This window comes from Amblyraja radiata, chromosome 18, assembly GCF_010909765.2.
Source record: "Amblyraja radiata isolate CabotCenter1 chromosome 18, sAmbRad1.1.pri, whole genome shotgun sequence".
Taxonomy (NCBI): Eukaryota; Metazoa; Chordata; class Chondrichthyes; order Rajiformes; family Rajidae; genus Amblyraja; species Amblyraja radiata.
This window is the reverse complement of record NC_045973.1, coordinates 31,653,287-31,667,204: the sequence shown is the minus strand read 5'-3', so window position 1 is coordinate 31,667,204 and position 13,918 is coordinate 31,653,287. Positions and strand designations below refer to the sequence as shown.

Sequence of the window (13,918 nt, the reverse complement as noted above, 5' to 3'; positions counted from 1 at the left end):
CTAGATCTTGCTTCACACATCATCATCCCACACCAGGGCCAACTTATTAACAGAGAGTGTCTGCACCTTGAATCCCCTCTCAAGTTACCAGACCATTCTCCTTACAGGAGACTAAACACAGAAGATTCCTTTAGAAATTCAGAGAGGTTGTAAAAGTAACTGAGTTTAGTTGATAGCGATACAACATGGAATCAGGTCCTTCGGCCCACCAAGTCCACACCGAATATCAATCACCCGTAGACACCAGTTCTATGTTATCTCACTTTCTCATCCACTCCCTACACACTTGGGGCAATTTGCACAGGACCAATTAACCTACAAACCCGCACGTATTTGAGATGTGGGTGGAAATCAGAGCACCTACAGGAACCACACGCGGACACAGGAAGAACGTGCAAACTCCACACAGTCAGTGCCCGATGTCTAGATGAAGCCTGTGTCTCTGGCATTGTGAGGAAGCAGCTCTACCAGCTGCGCCACTGTGCCGCCCACAACCAGGCTGTGATAATTGCCCAGAGCTCTGTGGTGCTGGATGGGATGTTGTGATGAATTCATGCTTGTTGACTCATGCCAAGTGGTAAAAGGACAACTTAATAGCCTTATAGAAACTGTATCGCACCCCAGGATTACATCAACTCCAAACAGTTGCATGACTGTACAGACACAATGCATATGTTTAGTTTACTTTAGCAATACAGCATGGAAACAGCTCCTTTGGCCCATCACGTTTACGCCAACCATCGGTTACCCATTCACTCCGGATCCATGTCATCCCACTTTCTCACTCCCTGCACACTTCGGCTATTGTACAGAGGCCAGTTAACTCATAAAGCCACACGTCTTTGGGATGTTGGATGAACTGGAGCACCTGGAGGAAACCCACTCCATCACAGGGAGAATGTAAAAAAAAACACACAGACAGCACCTGAGGTCAGGATCCAAACCAGGTCCCTACCAGCTGCGCCACTGTGCCGCACAAAAACTAGTTAAAGCTGGCAGGATTTTATCAATGATATCTTGGTGACTTACTGGCAATACTTACAAGATTATGTTCTGTGTAAATGTATATAATTAAGTCCTTAATTATTGAGTTTGCAAAATCACAGGCATTTGGAGAAATGCAACGTTGAGGGAGGTTTCGCGGAACAATAAATAGAAGTCTCATCTTGGAGGCAAGGTTTGTGCTGATGGTGAAGGTGCTCCTACAGGCACAGTGGAACTACTTCATAGATTAACCCTCACCTCCTTAGAGATTTGTTGGTTAAATCGCAGACCAGATTCCCAAATCAAAGCTAAATCAAACTGAGCTAGAGAGTCATAGAGTTGTACAGCACAGAAACAGGCCCTTCAGCCCAACCATGCCATGCCAACCACGATGCCTCTCCACACTAATCCCACGTCTGCATTTAATAATAATAATGGATGGGATTTATATAGCGCCTTTCTAATACTCAAGGCGCTTTACATCGCATTATTCATTCACTCCTCAGTCACACTCGGTGGTGGTAAGCTACTTCTGTAGCCACAGCTGCCCTGGGGCAGACTGACGGAAGCGTAGCTGCCAATCTGCGCCTACGGCCCCTCCGACCACCACCAATCACTCACACACATTCACACACATTCACACACAGGCAAAGGTGGGTGAAGTGTCTTGCCCAAGGACACAACGACAATATGCACTCCAAGCGGGATTCGAACCGGCTACCTTCCGGTTGCCAGCCGAACACTTAGCCCATTGTGCCATTGCGCCTCTGCTCCTTTCCTTTCTAAGTACCTACCAAAATACCTCTTAAATAATGTAATTGCCTCTATCACTTACTCTGGCAGATTATTCCATATAATCACCACCGTCTAAATTGGCTTCGGTAAAAATTGTATATTGTCCCATGTGCTAGTGCTAGTGTATGGGGTGATCACTGGTTGACGTGGATTTAGTAGGCCGAAGGGTCTGTTTCCATGCTGCAATCTCTAAAGTAAACCAAAGTATATGACCATCATAGAACAGGCTGTCCCATGGAAAACATCACCCAGGCATTCTCTGTGGAACCACCGGCAAAATATTACGTTTGTTTGGGCCACCATTTTGATTGCTATTTGAATAGTTCTATGAAAGGCTAGAAAAAAGCTGAGATTCTCAGTCTTTGGTTTGCTGCATTAAGTTGGGTTATATCATGCATGAGCTTTTGTCCACACTGTATTAATTTCAAATATTCTTTCTAGCATGCTCCAAAAACTAATGGTACAATAAAAAACTATTTTAATATCCTTTCATTAATAACAATAAAGACTGCAGTCACAGATCCACTGAGTCTCCCTGGATGTTACCTTTTAGTGCTTTAACTTTGCAATAAGTCACTTTCTTGAGCTTTACAAATGCTTTAAATGCTTCAATTAACAGGACTCGCAGTAAGCTGTAATAGGGCATCTTCTAGCGTTAATTAATTTAGTTTAGTTTAGTTTGGAGATACAGCATGGAAACAGGTCGCTTTAGCCCACCGAGTTCATGCCGACCAACGATCACCCGTCCACTTTTTCTATGTTAAAGATAGACACAAAACGCTGGAGTAACTTAGCAGTTCAAGCTGCATCTCTGGAGAAAACGAATAGGTGACGTTTTGGGTCCGTACCCATCTTTAAAAGGGTTCCGACCCGAAACGTCACCTATTCCTTTTCTCCAGAGATGCAGCCTGACTTGCTGAGTTACTCCAGCATTTTGTATTTATCTTCAGTATAAACCAGCATCTGTAGTTCCTTCCTACACTATTTCGATGTCATCCCATTTTCTCATCCTGTACACCAGGGTGCAATTTACAGAAGCCTTTAACCTACAAATGCGCGCGTTTTCTCGATGTGGGAGGAATCTGGAGCACTTGGAGGAAACCCGCGCTGTCGCAGGGGGACGTAGAAACTCCCCCCCACCCCAACCTTTGCGCACACATAGCACGGATAGAACCCGTTATCTGGCACTGTGAGGCAGCCGTTCTACCGCTGCGCCACTGTCGCAATGACTTTGCAATGATAATGGAAAGATTCCTTCTCAAATTTGACATAACTATCAGTTAACTCATGCTTTCCCCTCCCAATAGCCCTGTGGTGAAAAGTCTGAAAATAGTGTCAGCCTAGGACAATATCATTACTGCTCTGTTTACTGTTACTAATGGAGACTTTTCTGAAACTCAATCTCATGCTTTGATCTTATCAGAACTCAGAACGCAATTAATTTTCTCAGATTCGTTTGAGGTATTTAAAGAGTCATAAAGTCACAGAGTCAAGCTGCAAAGAAACAGGCCCTTCGGCCATGCCGACCAAGATGCCCCAAAGGTAGATCATTTATTGAAAGATTGGAGAGGAAGGGCTATAGAGAATTGGCCTAGCAGAAGAGTTGATAGCTGGGGCAAATCAAGCATGATCATAGAGTCATGGAATCAGGCCCTTCAGCCCTACTCGTCAATAATGAACAAGATACCCCATCTAAGCTCGTCCCATTTACCCACATTTGGCCCATGGCCCTCTAAACCTTTCCTATCTTTGTACCTGTCCAAGTGTCTTTTAAATGCTGTATAATCAATCCCTGCCTCAACTCCCTCCTCAGGCAGTTTGTTCCATACATTCACCACCCTCTGAGTGAAAAAGTTGCCCCTCAGTTTCCTATTAGATCTTTCCCCTCTCACCTTAAACTGAGGTCCTCTGGTTATTGATTCTTCTATACTGGGTAAAAGACTTAGTATTCATCCTATCCATTCCCCTCATGATTTTGTACACCTCTATAAGATCGCCCTTCAGCTTCCTGGGCTCCAAGGAATAAAGTCGTAGCTTGCCCAACCTCCCCCTATAGCTCAGGCCCTCAAATGCTGGCAATAACTGTAAAACCTTCTCTGCACTCTTGTCTTGGAGTCTTAGAACTCATTGATTGAAGATTATAGGGGATTTGGGAGAAGGATGGCCGGAGGCTGAGGGGTCGAACACGGACAAATGGGACTAGCATGGATGGGGCATCAAGTTGGGCCGAAGGGCCTGTTTCCGAGTGGCATGATTCTACAATATGACTATTATCAAACAAATATCATGCAAAAATGAGTGGAGATTTCCTTTCCAACCCCATAAATAAAACGTGGAAACAGAAGCCCTCATCCCTGAGAGGTATTTGGGTGTCCACTCTAGAAAACTGTAATCTATAAGAGAGTTGGTGGAAGTGTTTTTACCAGCATGGACACAGTGGGCCAAATGGCCTCCTTCTGTGCTGTAAATTTATGATACCTCTTTCCACAAGCCAGCACGGTGGTTTAGGTTTGATTAATCTGTGAAATAAAAAAACACCAGAACCTGCGAAACGGAAGAAAGGGAGAGGGAGGGAAGGGGAGAGATTGTTTTGGGTCCACTTTGAAACAGCTTGCAAGGGTGGGGCGGGTGTAGGGGGGGGGAGGGGGTTCATACAGTGAGACAAATAGCAACCTCTTCTCAACAACGTGGTGCATTAACTACAGTGCCACTAACGTGGGACTGAGTAAAAGCAATTGGGCTGGATTCGTTTCATTTGGCGAGTCAGATTGGAAACTCATTAACGTGAATAGCGTTGAGCTTTATGGCAGAGGAGCACAAGGGACAAGACAGTGAATCTCACTTAAAATAAAAGGGATTTGATAGACCTGTCATGTAGGGGAGGTAATACAACAGCCATCTATCTCCATTACACACCCATGCACATCACATAAGGATGCTGTGCAGGGGAGGGAGATCTATTAAGCCCCACTAAATTACCACTCTTTGAATTCTGTGAATTATGCTGCAAATGCATTTCTCACTTAAGCTGGAGGAGGCAAAGTGAGGCCTTTCACCAGTAGCCCCGTTAACCTTTCTTGCTGCTGAATCAGTATCTTTCCATTTAAAAATGCATTATTTTTCAATCTTTGGAAGGCCTCTGCTGCTCTTCTTGTCGAATTAGACCCTGCATCAATGCGGCCTAGAGCTTACCCAGGTATTATTATCGTGAATAAGTTTCAGGCTCGTATTATTTGGCACCGTGCTTAAAGCTGCCACTTGGGCTGAACATAGTTTATATTTGATCTGTCAATTTTCATCGAGAAGAAAGTCACAATGGAAACAGATGACTTTCCCGGTGAGACGGTGAGTGAATCAGATAGTGTATTTAGAAGGAATGCTTCGTGTAAATTATCAATCTGCTCCCACTACCCTCTTAATTAGATCACTGCTGATTCATGCTTTCACTCCATTTCACTCCTGTCTGGGTTCATTATCACTTAATGCCCTAACCCAACAAAAATCAAATACTCTGTCCAAAACATTTGTTAACCCTTTGAAGTGTGAATTCCTGATTTTTTTTTTAACCCCCAAAGGGGCAAAACTGTTGGCTGATTACACTCCGAATAAATCTCTAATTTTAAGATTCAGGCGGCACAACGGCGCAGCGGTAGTGTTGCTGCTGTACAGCGCCGGAGCTCCGGGTTCGATCCTGACTATGGGTGATGTCTGCGCAGAGTTTGTACGTTCTCCCTGTGACCGCGTGGGTTTTCACCAGGTGCTCCAGTTTCCTCCCACATTCCGAATGCGTGCAGGTTTATAGGTTAATTGGCTTCTGCAAATTGTTCCTAGTCTGTAGGATAGAACTCAGGGTTCGGTGCTGGGCCCGTTACTGTTTGTCATCAATATCCCTGGGATTGATCCCTGCGATGGCGGGACTGTCATATGAGGAAAGATTGAAAAGACTAGGCTTGTATTCACTGGAGTTTAGAAGGATGAGGGGGATCTTATAGAAACATATAAAATTATAAAAGGACTGGACAAGCTAGATGCAGGAAAAATGTTCCCAATGTTGGGCGAGTCCAGAAGCAGGAGCCACAGTCTTAGAATAAAGGGGAGGTCATTTAAGACTGAGGTGAGAAAAAACTTTTTCACCCAGAGAGTTGTGAATTTATGGACTTCCCTGCCAGAGAGGGCAGTGGAGGCCAAGTCATTGGATGGATTTAAGAGAGAGTTAGATAGAGCTCTAGGGGCTAGTGGAGTCAAGGGATATGGGGAGAAGGCAGGCACGGGTTATTGATAGGGGACGATCAGCCATGATCACAATGAATGGTGGTGCTGGCTCGAAGGGCCGAATGGCCTCCTCCTTTCTATGTTTCTAATATCAATGATTTGGATGAGAACATACACGGCAAGATTGGTAAGTTTGCAGATGATACCAAATTGGTGGTTTTGCAAATAATGAAGATGGTTATGAAATATTGCAGCAGGATCTTGATCGATTGGCCAGGTGGGCTGAGGAATGGTTGATGGAATTTAATATGGAGAAACGTGAAGTGTTGCATTTCGGGAAGTCTAACATGGGCAGGACCTACACAGTGAATGATAGGGCTCCGTGGAGTGTTGTAGAGCAGAGGGATCTAGGAGTGCAAGTGCATGGTTCTTTGAAGGTAGATCGGTAGATCAAAAAGGATTTTGGCACATTGGTCTTCATCAGCCAGCATGGAAGTTAGGTGGTCATGTTGCAGTTGTATAAGACATTGGTGAGGCTTCATTTATTGTGTTCAGTTCTGGGCAGCATGTTATAGGAAAGATGTTGTCAAGCTGGAAAGGGTACAGAGAAGATTTATGAGGATGTTGCCAGGACTAGAGGGTCTGAGCTATAGGGAGAGGTAGAGTAGGCTGGGGCTCTATTCCTTGGAGTGCAGGAGGATGGGAGGTGATCTTATAGAGGAATATAAGGTCATGAGAGGAATAGATCAGGTAGGTGCATAGAGTCTCTTGCCCAGAGTAGGTGAATTGAGGACCAGAGGACATAGGTTTATGGTGAAGAGGAAAAAATGTAATCAGAATCTGAGGGGTAACTTTTTCACACAAAGGGTGGTGGGTGTTTGGAACAAGCTGCCGGAGGAGGTAGTTGAGGCTGGGACTATCCCAACATTTAAGAAATAGTTAGACAGGTACATGGAGAGGACAGGTCTGGAGGGATATGGACCAAATACGGGCAGGTGGGACTAGTGTAGCTGGGACATGTTGGCGGTGTGGGCAAGTTGGGCCGAAGGGCCTGATTTTACACTGTATCACTAGAGTATTGGGTGATCGCTGGTCAGCGCGGATGCGGTGGGCTAAAAGACCTGTTTCCATGCTTTATCTGTAAAACTAAAAATGATTTATTCACTCCTTCAATTCTGGCCTCCTGCACAACCCTGACATTTAGTTGAACGAGCACATGTTCACTTGCTTTCAGATGCTTAGTCCTATGACTGAGATTCTCCCCTTGAATCTCTCTCGCTTTCTCTTTCTGAGAAGCCTTCCTTCAGACATACATCTTTTGCCTAAAGCTTTGTCCGAATGCCCTAGTGGGATCCGTGGGATGTTTGATGAGATAAAAGACATCTTAATAAATCTAAAATGTCATTGCCAGTTCATTATAATGAACAAATGATATTATTAGTAAGTCAGAAGAAAGCCTCGGGTAGCTTGGATGGTATATAGAAACAGCAGCAGCTGTCATTGACCTTTGATAAGACCATGTCAGGAGTGCTGCAATTGCTTTTGATCTCCTTATGTAAGGAAGGTTATTCTGGCCTTAGAGGGATAACGTTAAGATTCACTAGTTATTCTCAGCATGAAGGGATTGTCTGATCAGGAAGGTTTGAGCCAAGTGGGCCTTTAATCTCCAGAATCAAAACACTGATCTCAGAAGGAAATAGGAGAGGGTCACTCCAGTGGTGCAGTGGGAGAGTTGCTGCCTTACAGCGCCAGAGACCCAGGTTCGATCCTGACTACGGGTGCTGTCTATACGTTGTCCTTGTGGTAGCGTGGGTTTGTAGGTTAATTGGCTTCTGTAAGTTGTCCCAAGTTTGTAGGATAGAACTAGTATATGGGTGATCGCTAGTCAGTGTGGACTGAAGGGCTTGTTTCTGCGCTATATCCCTAAACTAAACACGCATCCCTCTAGCCTGCCATGCCAATCAATATGAACATGGTCTAACTCTGCAGACTTCAGCTCAGTTCTCGGCCAGTTTCACAGGTCCCTTAAATCCTCGTTCTTACAAATATTTATCAAACACCATGTGTTTTGCCATCATCTGAGTAAAGACATTTCTACTCTTAAAAGAAAAAGATACAAAATGCTGGAGAATGCTGGAGAAACGTTGAATTTCGTGATTCAGGGGCAGTTTCTTCCCAGCTGTTATCAACTGCACCGTCCTCTCACCAGCTAGAGTGCGGTCCTGACCTCCCATCTACCTCATTGGAGACCTTTGAACTATCTTTATTTGGACTTTAGCCAACCTTATCTTGCACTAAACGTTTATCCTTTATCTGCACCCTGTGGACAGCTTGGTTGTAATTGTAGTCTTGCCCTTGACTGAATAGCACTCAACAAAAAGTTTCTCACTGTTCCTTGGTACATATGACAATAATAAACTAAACTAAACTAAACTAAACTAATTTGAAAGGATTGGATGAGAAAGTGGAATAACATAGAATAAACGGGTCCCTGTCAGATTGGCAGGCAGTGGGAAGTGGGGTGCCGCAAGGCTCGGTGCTGGGGCCGCAACTATTTACAATACATATTAATGATTTAGATGATGGGATTAAAAGTAACACTAGCAAATTTGCAGATGACACAAAGCTGGGTGGCAGTGTGAACTATGAAGTGGTTGCTAGGAGGTTGCAGAGTGACTTGGACAGGTTGAGTGAGTGGGCAGATGCATGGTAGATGCAGTATAATGTAGATAAATGTGAGGTTATCCACATTGGCGGCAAGAACAAGGAGGCAGATTATTACCTCAATGATTTCAGATTAGGGAAAAAGGAAGTACAACGAGACCTGGGTGTCCTTGTACACCTGTCACTGAAAGTAAACATGCAGGTACAGCAGGCAGTGAAAGCTAATGGCATGTTGACCTTCATAACGAGAAGATTTGAGTATAGGAGTAAAGAGGTCCTTCTGCAGTTGTACAGGGCCCTGGTGAGACCACATCTGGAGTATTGTGTGCATGTTTGGTCTCTTAATTTGAGGAAGGACATCCTTGCTATTGAGGCAGTGCAGCGTAGGTTCACGAGGTTAATCCCCGGGATGGCGGGACTGTCATATGAGGAAAGACTAGATGCAGGAAAATGTTCCCATTAATGGGGGAGTCCAGAACCAGGGTCCACAGTCTAAGAATAATGGAGAGGCCATTTAAAACTGAGATGAGAAAAAATGTTTTCACCCATAGTTGTGAATTTGTAGAATTCTCTGCCACAGAAGACAATAGAGGACAATTCGCTGGATGGATTTAAAAGAGAGTTAGATAGAGCTATAATGGCCAGCGGAATCAAGCAATATGGGGAGTTGGCAGGCACGGGTTACTGATTGTGGATGATCAGCCATGATCACATTGAATAGCGGTGCAGGCTCGAAGGGCCAAATGGCCTCCTCCTGTACCTATTTTATAAGTTTCTATGTTAGTGTAAGTGGGTAATCAATGGTTAGCGTGGACTCAGTGGGCTGAATGACCTGATTCCATGCTGTATCTCAAAACTGAACTGAACTAAACTAAACTAAATAATAGAAAGACCAAAGGCATCGGTGATCTCCACTGGGGATGACTCTGTCTTTGGTGTCTTTGCCTTTACCTGCCAAGGACCTTCGATTTGAAATGCCCTCCTGAAACACCTCTGTTTCTCCCACTATTTTCCCTCCTTGAAGTTTTCCTTTAACGTGTGCCCAGAGTTTAACAACTCTGAGCCGGTACTCGCTGAAGTTTAGAAGGAAGGGGGGGGGGGGGGACCTCATTGAAACTTACCGAACAGTGAAAGGCCTTGACAGGGTGGATGTGGAGTGGATGCTTCCACTAGTGGATGAGTCTAGGACCAGAGGGTACAGCCTCAGAATAAAAGGACATACATTTAGAAAGAAAATGGGGAGAAATGTCTTTAGTCAGAGGGTGGTGAGTCTGTGCCACTCACTTGCCATTGATGGCTGTGGAGGCCAAGTCTGGGTATTTTTCAAGTGGAGATTGACAGATTCTTGACTAGTAAGGGTGTCAAGGGTTACAGGGAGAAGGCAGGAGAATAGGGTTTGAGAAGGTAAGATAGATCAGCCATGATTGAATCGCAGAGTAGACCCGATGGGCCGAATGACCTAATTCTGCTCCTATGACATGAACTTTAGACAATTTCCTTGAACAATGTGTTAGTCACCCAACTCAATATCTCCCTCAGAGGTTCAATCTCCACATTTCTTTGTTAAAATCCGTTGGGGCTGTTTTTGCAGCTTATTGTGTGAGTATAAAGGGAAGTTTTCTCCTATAATTGTTTTTTTTGAAACTGTAAGGTGGAACAAAATAACACACCACGAGGGCACCTGTCATCGAAAGGAAAGAGCTTCACAAACATTAAAATAGCCGGCCTTTTTGTGAAGTGATGGTAAACAATGAGTAAATATGGCCTGGACTGCACTCAAAAGTTATTAGTCATTGGGAGTGGCCAGACTCACATGACAAGGAATCTCAGTTCTTTCCCTTTCTTCCTATGCCAAACGAAAACTCAAGTGTGCTCCTCAGATGAGGCGTTCTGTCGCTGAATGCTGGGCTTAAGAGACAGTGTCGCAGCTGGTAGTGCCGCTGCCTCACAGCGCCAGACACCCGGGTTCGTTCCTGACCTCAAGTGCTGTCTGTGCGGAGTTTGCACGTTCTCCCTGTGACAGCATGGGTTTCCTCCAGGCGCCCCAGTTTCCTCCCACATCCCAAAGACGTGTGGGTGTGTAGGTTAATTGGCCTCTGTAAATTGCTGGGAGTGAGAAAGTGGGATAACATAGAACTTGTGTGAACGGGCGATCGATGGTCAGCGTGGACCTGGTGGGCTGAAGGGCCTGTTTCCATGCTGTAGCTCGAAACTAAACTAAACATTTTTCCGTATTAACAGCTTGAGGTTTAATCTTAAAATGGATGCGCTATGTTACCCAAGTCTTGCTTCCATTTAATGATCTGTTTCTTCACCAAGTCTGCCCCCTAACATCCTATAAACAATGGCTTACCCTGACCTAATGTCCCATTCTTTCCTTGGTGTTCTTTCAACTACTCCAATGCCTCCAATATCATTCAAACTTTGGTCACGCTAGTCTCTTGTGTCCATATCTCAACTCACACCACGTTCCGTTCACCCACCACCATAGTGGGCTGGATAGCAAATAATGATGAGTCGGAGTACAGAAAGGAGATTGAGATCCTTGTAACTTGGCGCCAAGACAACAACCTCTCCCTTAATGCGAGCAAGACAAAGTAGATTGTGATTGACTTGTGGAAGAAAAGCAGTGCACACACCCTGGTATAGATTGATGGTGCCGAAGTAGAGATGGTCAAAAGCAGACACAAAATGCTGGAGTAACTCAGCGGGACAGGCAGCATCTCTGGAGAGAAGGAATGGGTGATGTTTCGGGTTGAGACCCTCCTTCAGACTGATGTCGTGAGTGGGCGGGACAGATAGAATGTCGTCGGAGACAGTAAGACTGGTGGGAGAACTGGGAAGGAGAGGGGATGGTGAGGAAGGGAAAGCAAGTGCTATCTGAAGTTATAGACGTCAATGTTAATACCGGTGGGGTGTAAGCTACCCAAGCGAAATATGAGGTGCTGTTCCTCCAGTTTGTGCTGGGCCTCACTCTGACAACGGAGGAGGCCCAGGACAGAAAGGTCAGATTGGGAATGGAAGGGGGTGTTAAAGCGCTGAGCAACCGGGAGATCAGGTAGGTTAAGGCGGACTGAGCGGAGGTGTTCAGCGAAACGATCGCCAAGCCTGTGCTTGGTCTCGCCGATGTACAGGAGATATAGGATGGTCAAAAACTTCAAGTCTTTAGGAATAAATATCACCAGCAACTTGTCCTGGTCCAGCTGCATTGAAGCGATGGCCAAGAAAACACACCAACACCTCAACTTCCTTTGAAGGCTTAGGAAGTTCATAGAAAGCATCTTATCGGGATGTATCATAGCCTGGTTTGGGGAACAGCACCATGCAAGTCCACAAGAAAGTGCAGGGAGTTGTGGACACAGCCCAGACCATCACACAAACAAACCTCCCTTCCATTGACTATTATCTACACTTCACGCTGCCACGGCAAGGCCACCAACATAATCAATGATGAGCCTCATCCTGGTCACTCCCTCTTCCTTTCTCACTCCCATCAGGCAAGAGGTACAGAAGTTTGAAAACGCATACCTCTAGATTCAGGGAGAGTTTCTTTAATCAGATTTCAATGTTATATCTTTGCAGTAAATGTTATATCCTTTACCTGTGCAATGTGGACAGCTTTATTATATTTATGTATAGTCTTTTTGACTGGAGAGTACGTAAACAAAAGTTTCTCACTGTACCTCAGTACACGTGGCAATAATGAACTAAAACTAACCTGAACTGTCCTTGTACTTGTTGAGGAAGGAGCTGAAGATGCTGGGTTGATCTATGTTAGGTTTGTAACTTACCAATGTCTATTTCAAAGCCTCCATCCTAATTTTCAATTCTTCCATGGTCTCCTTGTCCTTGGTCTGTGATCTCTCCCAGTCCTGAAATCCTCTGAAACAGCAGTATGGTGGCACAGTGGCGCAGCAGTAGAGTTGCTGCCTCACAGGTCCAGAGACCCGTACTCCATCCTGACAACCATAGTCTCTCTGGACTATGGATGCCGGGTAACTGTCCCTCATGTCAAATTTCTTTACCTCTTGCCTGATGGGAGAGGGGAGAAGAGGGCGTGACCGGGATGAGAAATTTACAGAGGACAATTAACTTGACTTTAGAGAATTTACTTTAGACTTTAGCGCTACAGCGTGGAAACAGGCTCTTCGGCCTACAGAGTGCACGCCGAACAGCGATCCCCGTACACTCGTACTATCCCACACACTAGGGACAATTTACAGTTTTTACCTTCAATTAACCTTCGTCTTTGGAGTGGTGAGAGGGAACCAGAAGCTCAAACGGTCACAGGGAAATGTACAAACTCCATGCAGACAGCCCCTGTAGTCAGGGTTGAACCCCGGTCTCTGGCACTGTGAGGCAGCAACTCTAACGGTATCCCCTCTGCCTCCAGCACCTCCCTGGCAGCACGTTCCAGACAACTACCATCTGTACTCTGTGGAACGGCATGATTGAAATCATGTTTGGTGTTTCAACTGACTAGACAGCATGCAACTAGAAAGCTTTTCACAGTACCTCGGTGCATGTGACAATAAACTAAACTAAACTAAACTAAGCTAAAGAAACTTGCCCTGCACGTCCTTTAAACTTTCCCCCTCTCACTCTAAAGTTACTGTATGCCCTCAAGTATTTAATATTATCGCTTGAGAAAAAGATTCTGACTTTCTACTTATCAAAGCCTCTCATAATTGTATACACTTCTATCAGGTCACCCCCTCAGCTTTTGATACTCCAGAGAAAACAATCCAAGTTTGTCCAACCTCTCCTGATAGCATGGGCACAGAGTGATGGAGTAACTTAGTGGGTAAGGCAGACACTCGGGAGAACATGGATTGGTGAAATTTTGGGTCAAGATCCTTCCTCAGACTGTTAGCTGCAAGGAGCAGTTGGAGAGATGGATTGTTTCTTCCAGGACACCGGAGGTTATAAGTGTATAAAATTATGACAGGCATGGATAAGGTAGACAGTCAGAACCTTTTTCCCAGGGAGAAAATGTCAAAGACTAGAGGGAGTAGCTTTAAAATGAGTGGGACAAATTTGGAAATGAGTGAGGCAAGTTTTTTACACAGTGCCTTGGATAGGCTGCCAGGGGTGGTGGTGGGGGCAGATATGATGTTTAAGAGGCTTTTAGATAGGCAAATGGACATGCAGGGAATGGAGGGATATAGATCATTTACAGGGAGAGGGGAATTGTTTATCTTGGCATTATGTTGGGTACAGATATTGTGTCCATATTCCATGTTCAATTTTAATCTCTACAGAT

General features: G+C 44.9%; 1 protein-coding gene and 1 long non-coding RNA gene across 2 annotated transcripts in view; both read left to right on the top strand.

Annotated features, from left to right (window-relative positions):
* uba7 (ubiquitin like modifier activating enzyme 7) overlaps nt 1-13,918 on the top strand; it is a 231,125-nt gene that overhangs the window by 181,241 nt on the left and 35,966 nt on the right. The gene's annotated exons all lie outside the window — the stretch shown is intronic.
* Nucleotides 5,666-11,366, top strand: LOC116983348. Its single transcript, XR_004414674.1, has 3 exons — nt 5,666-5,743; nt 10,013-10,015; nt 11,340-11,366. It is a non-coding gene; the product is annotated as an uncharacterized LOC116983348 (long non-coding RNA).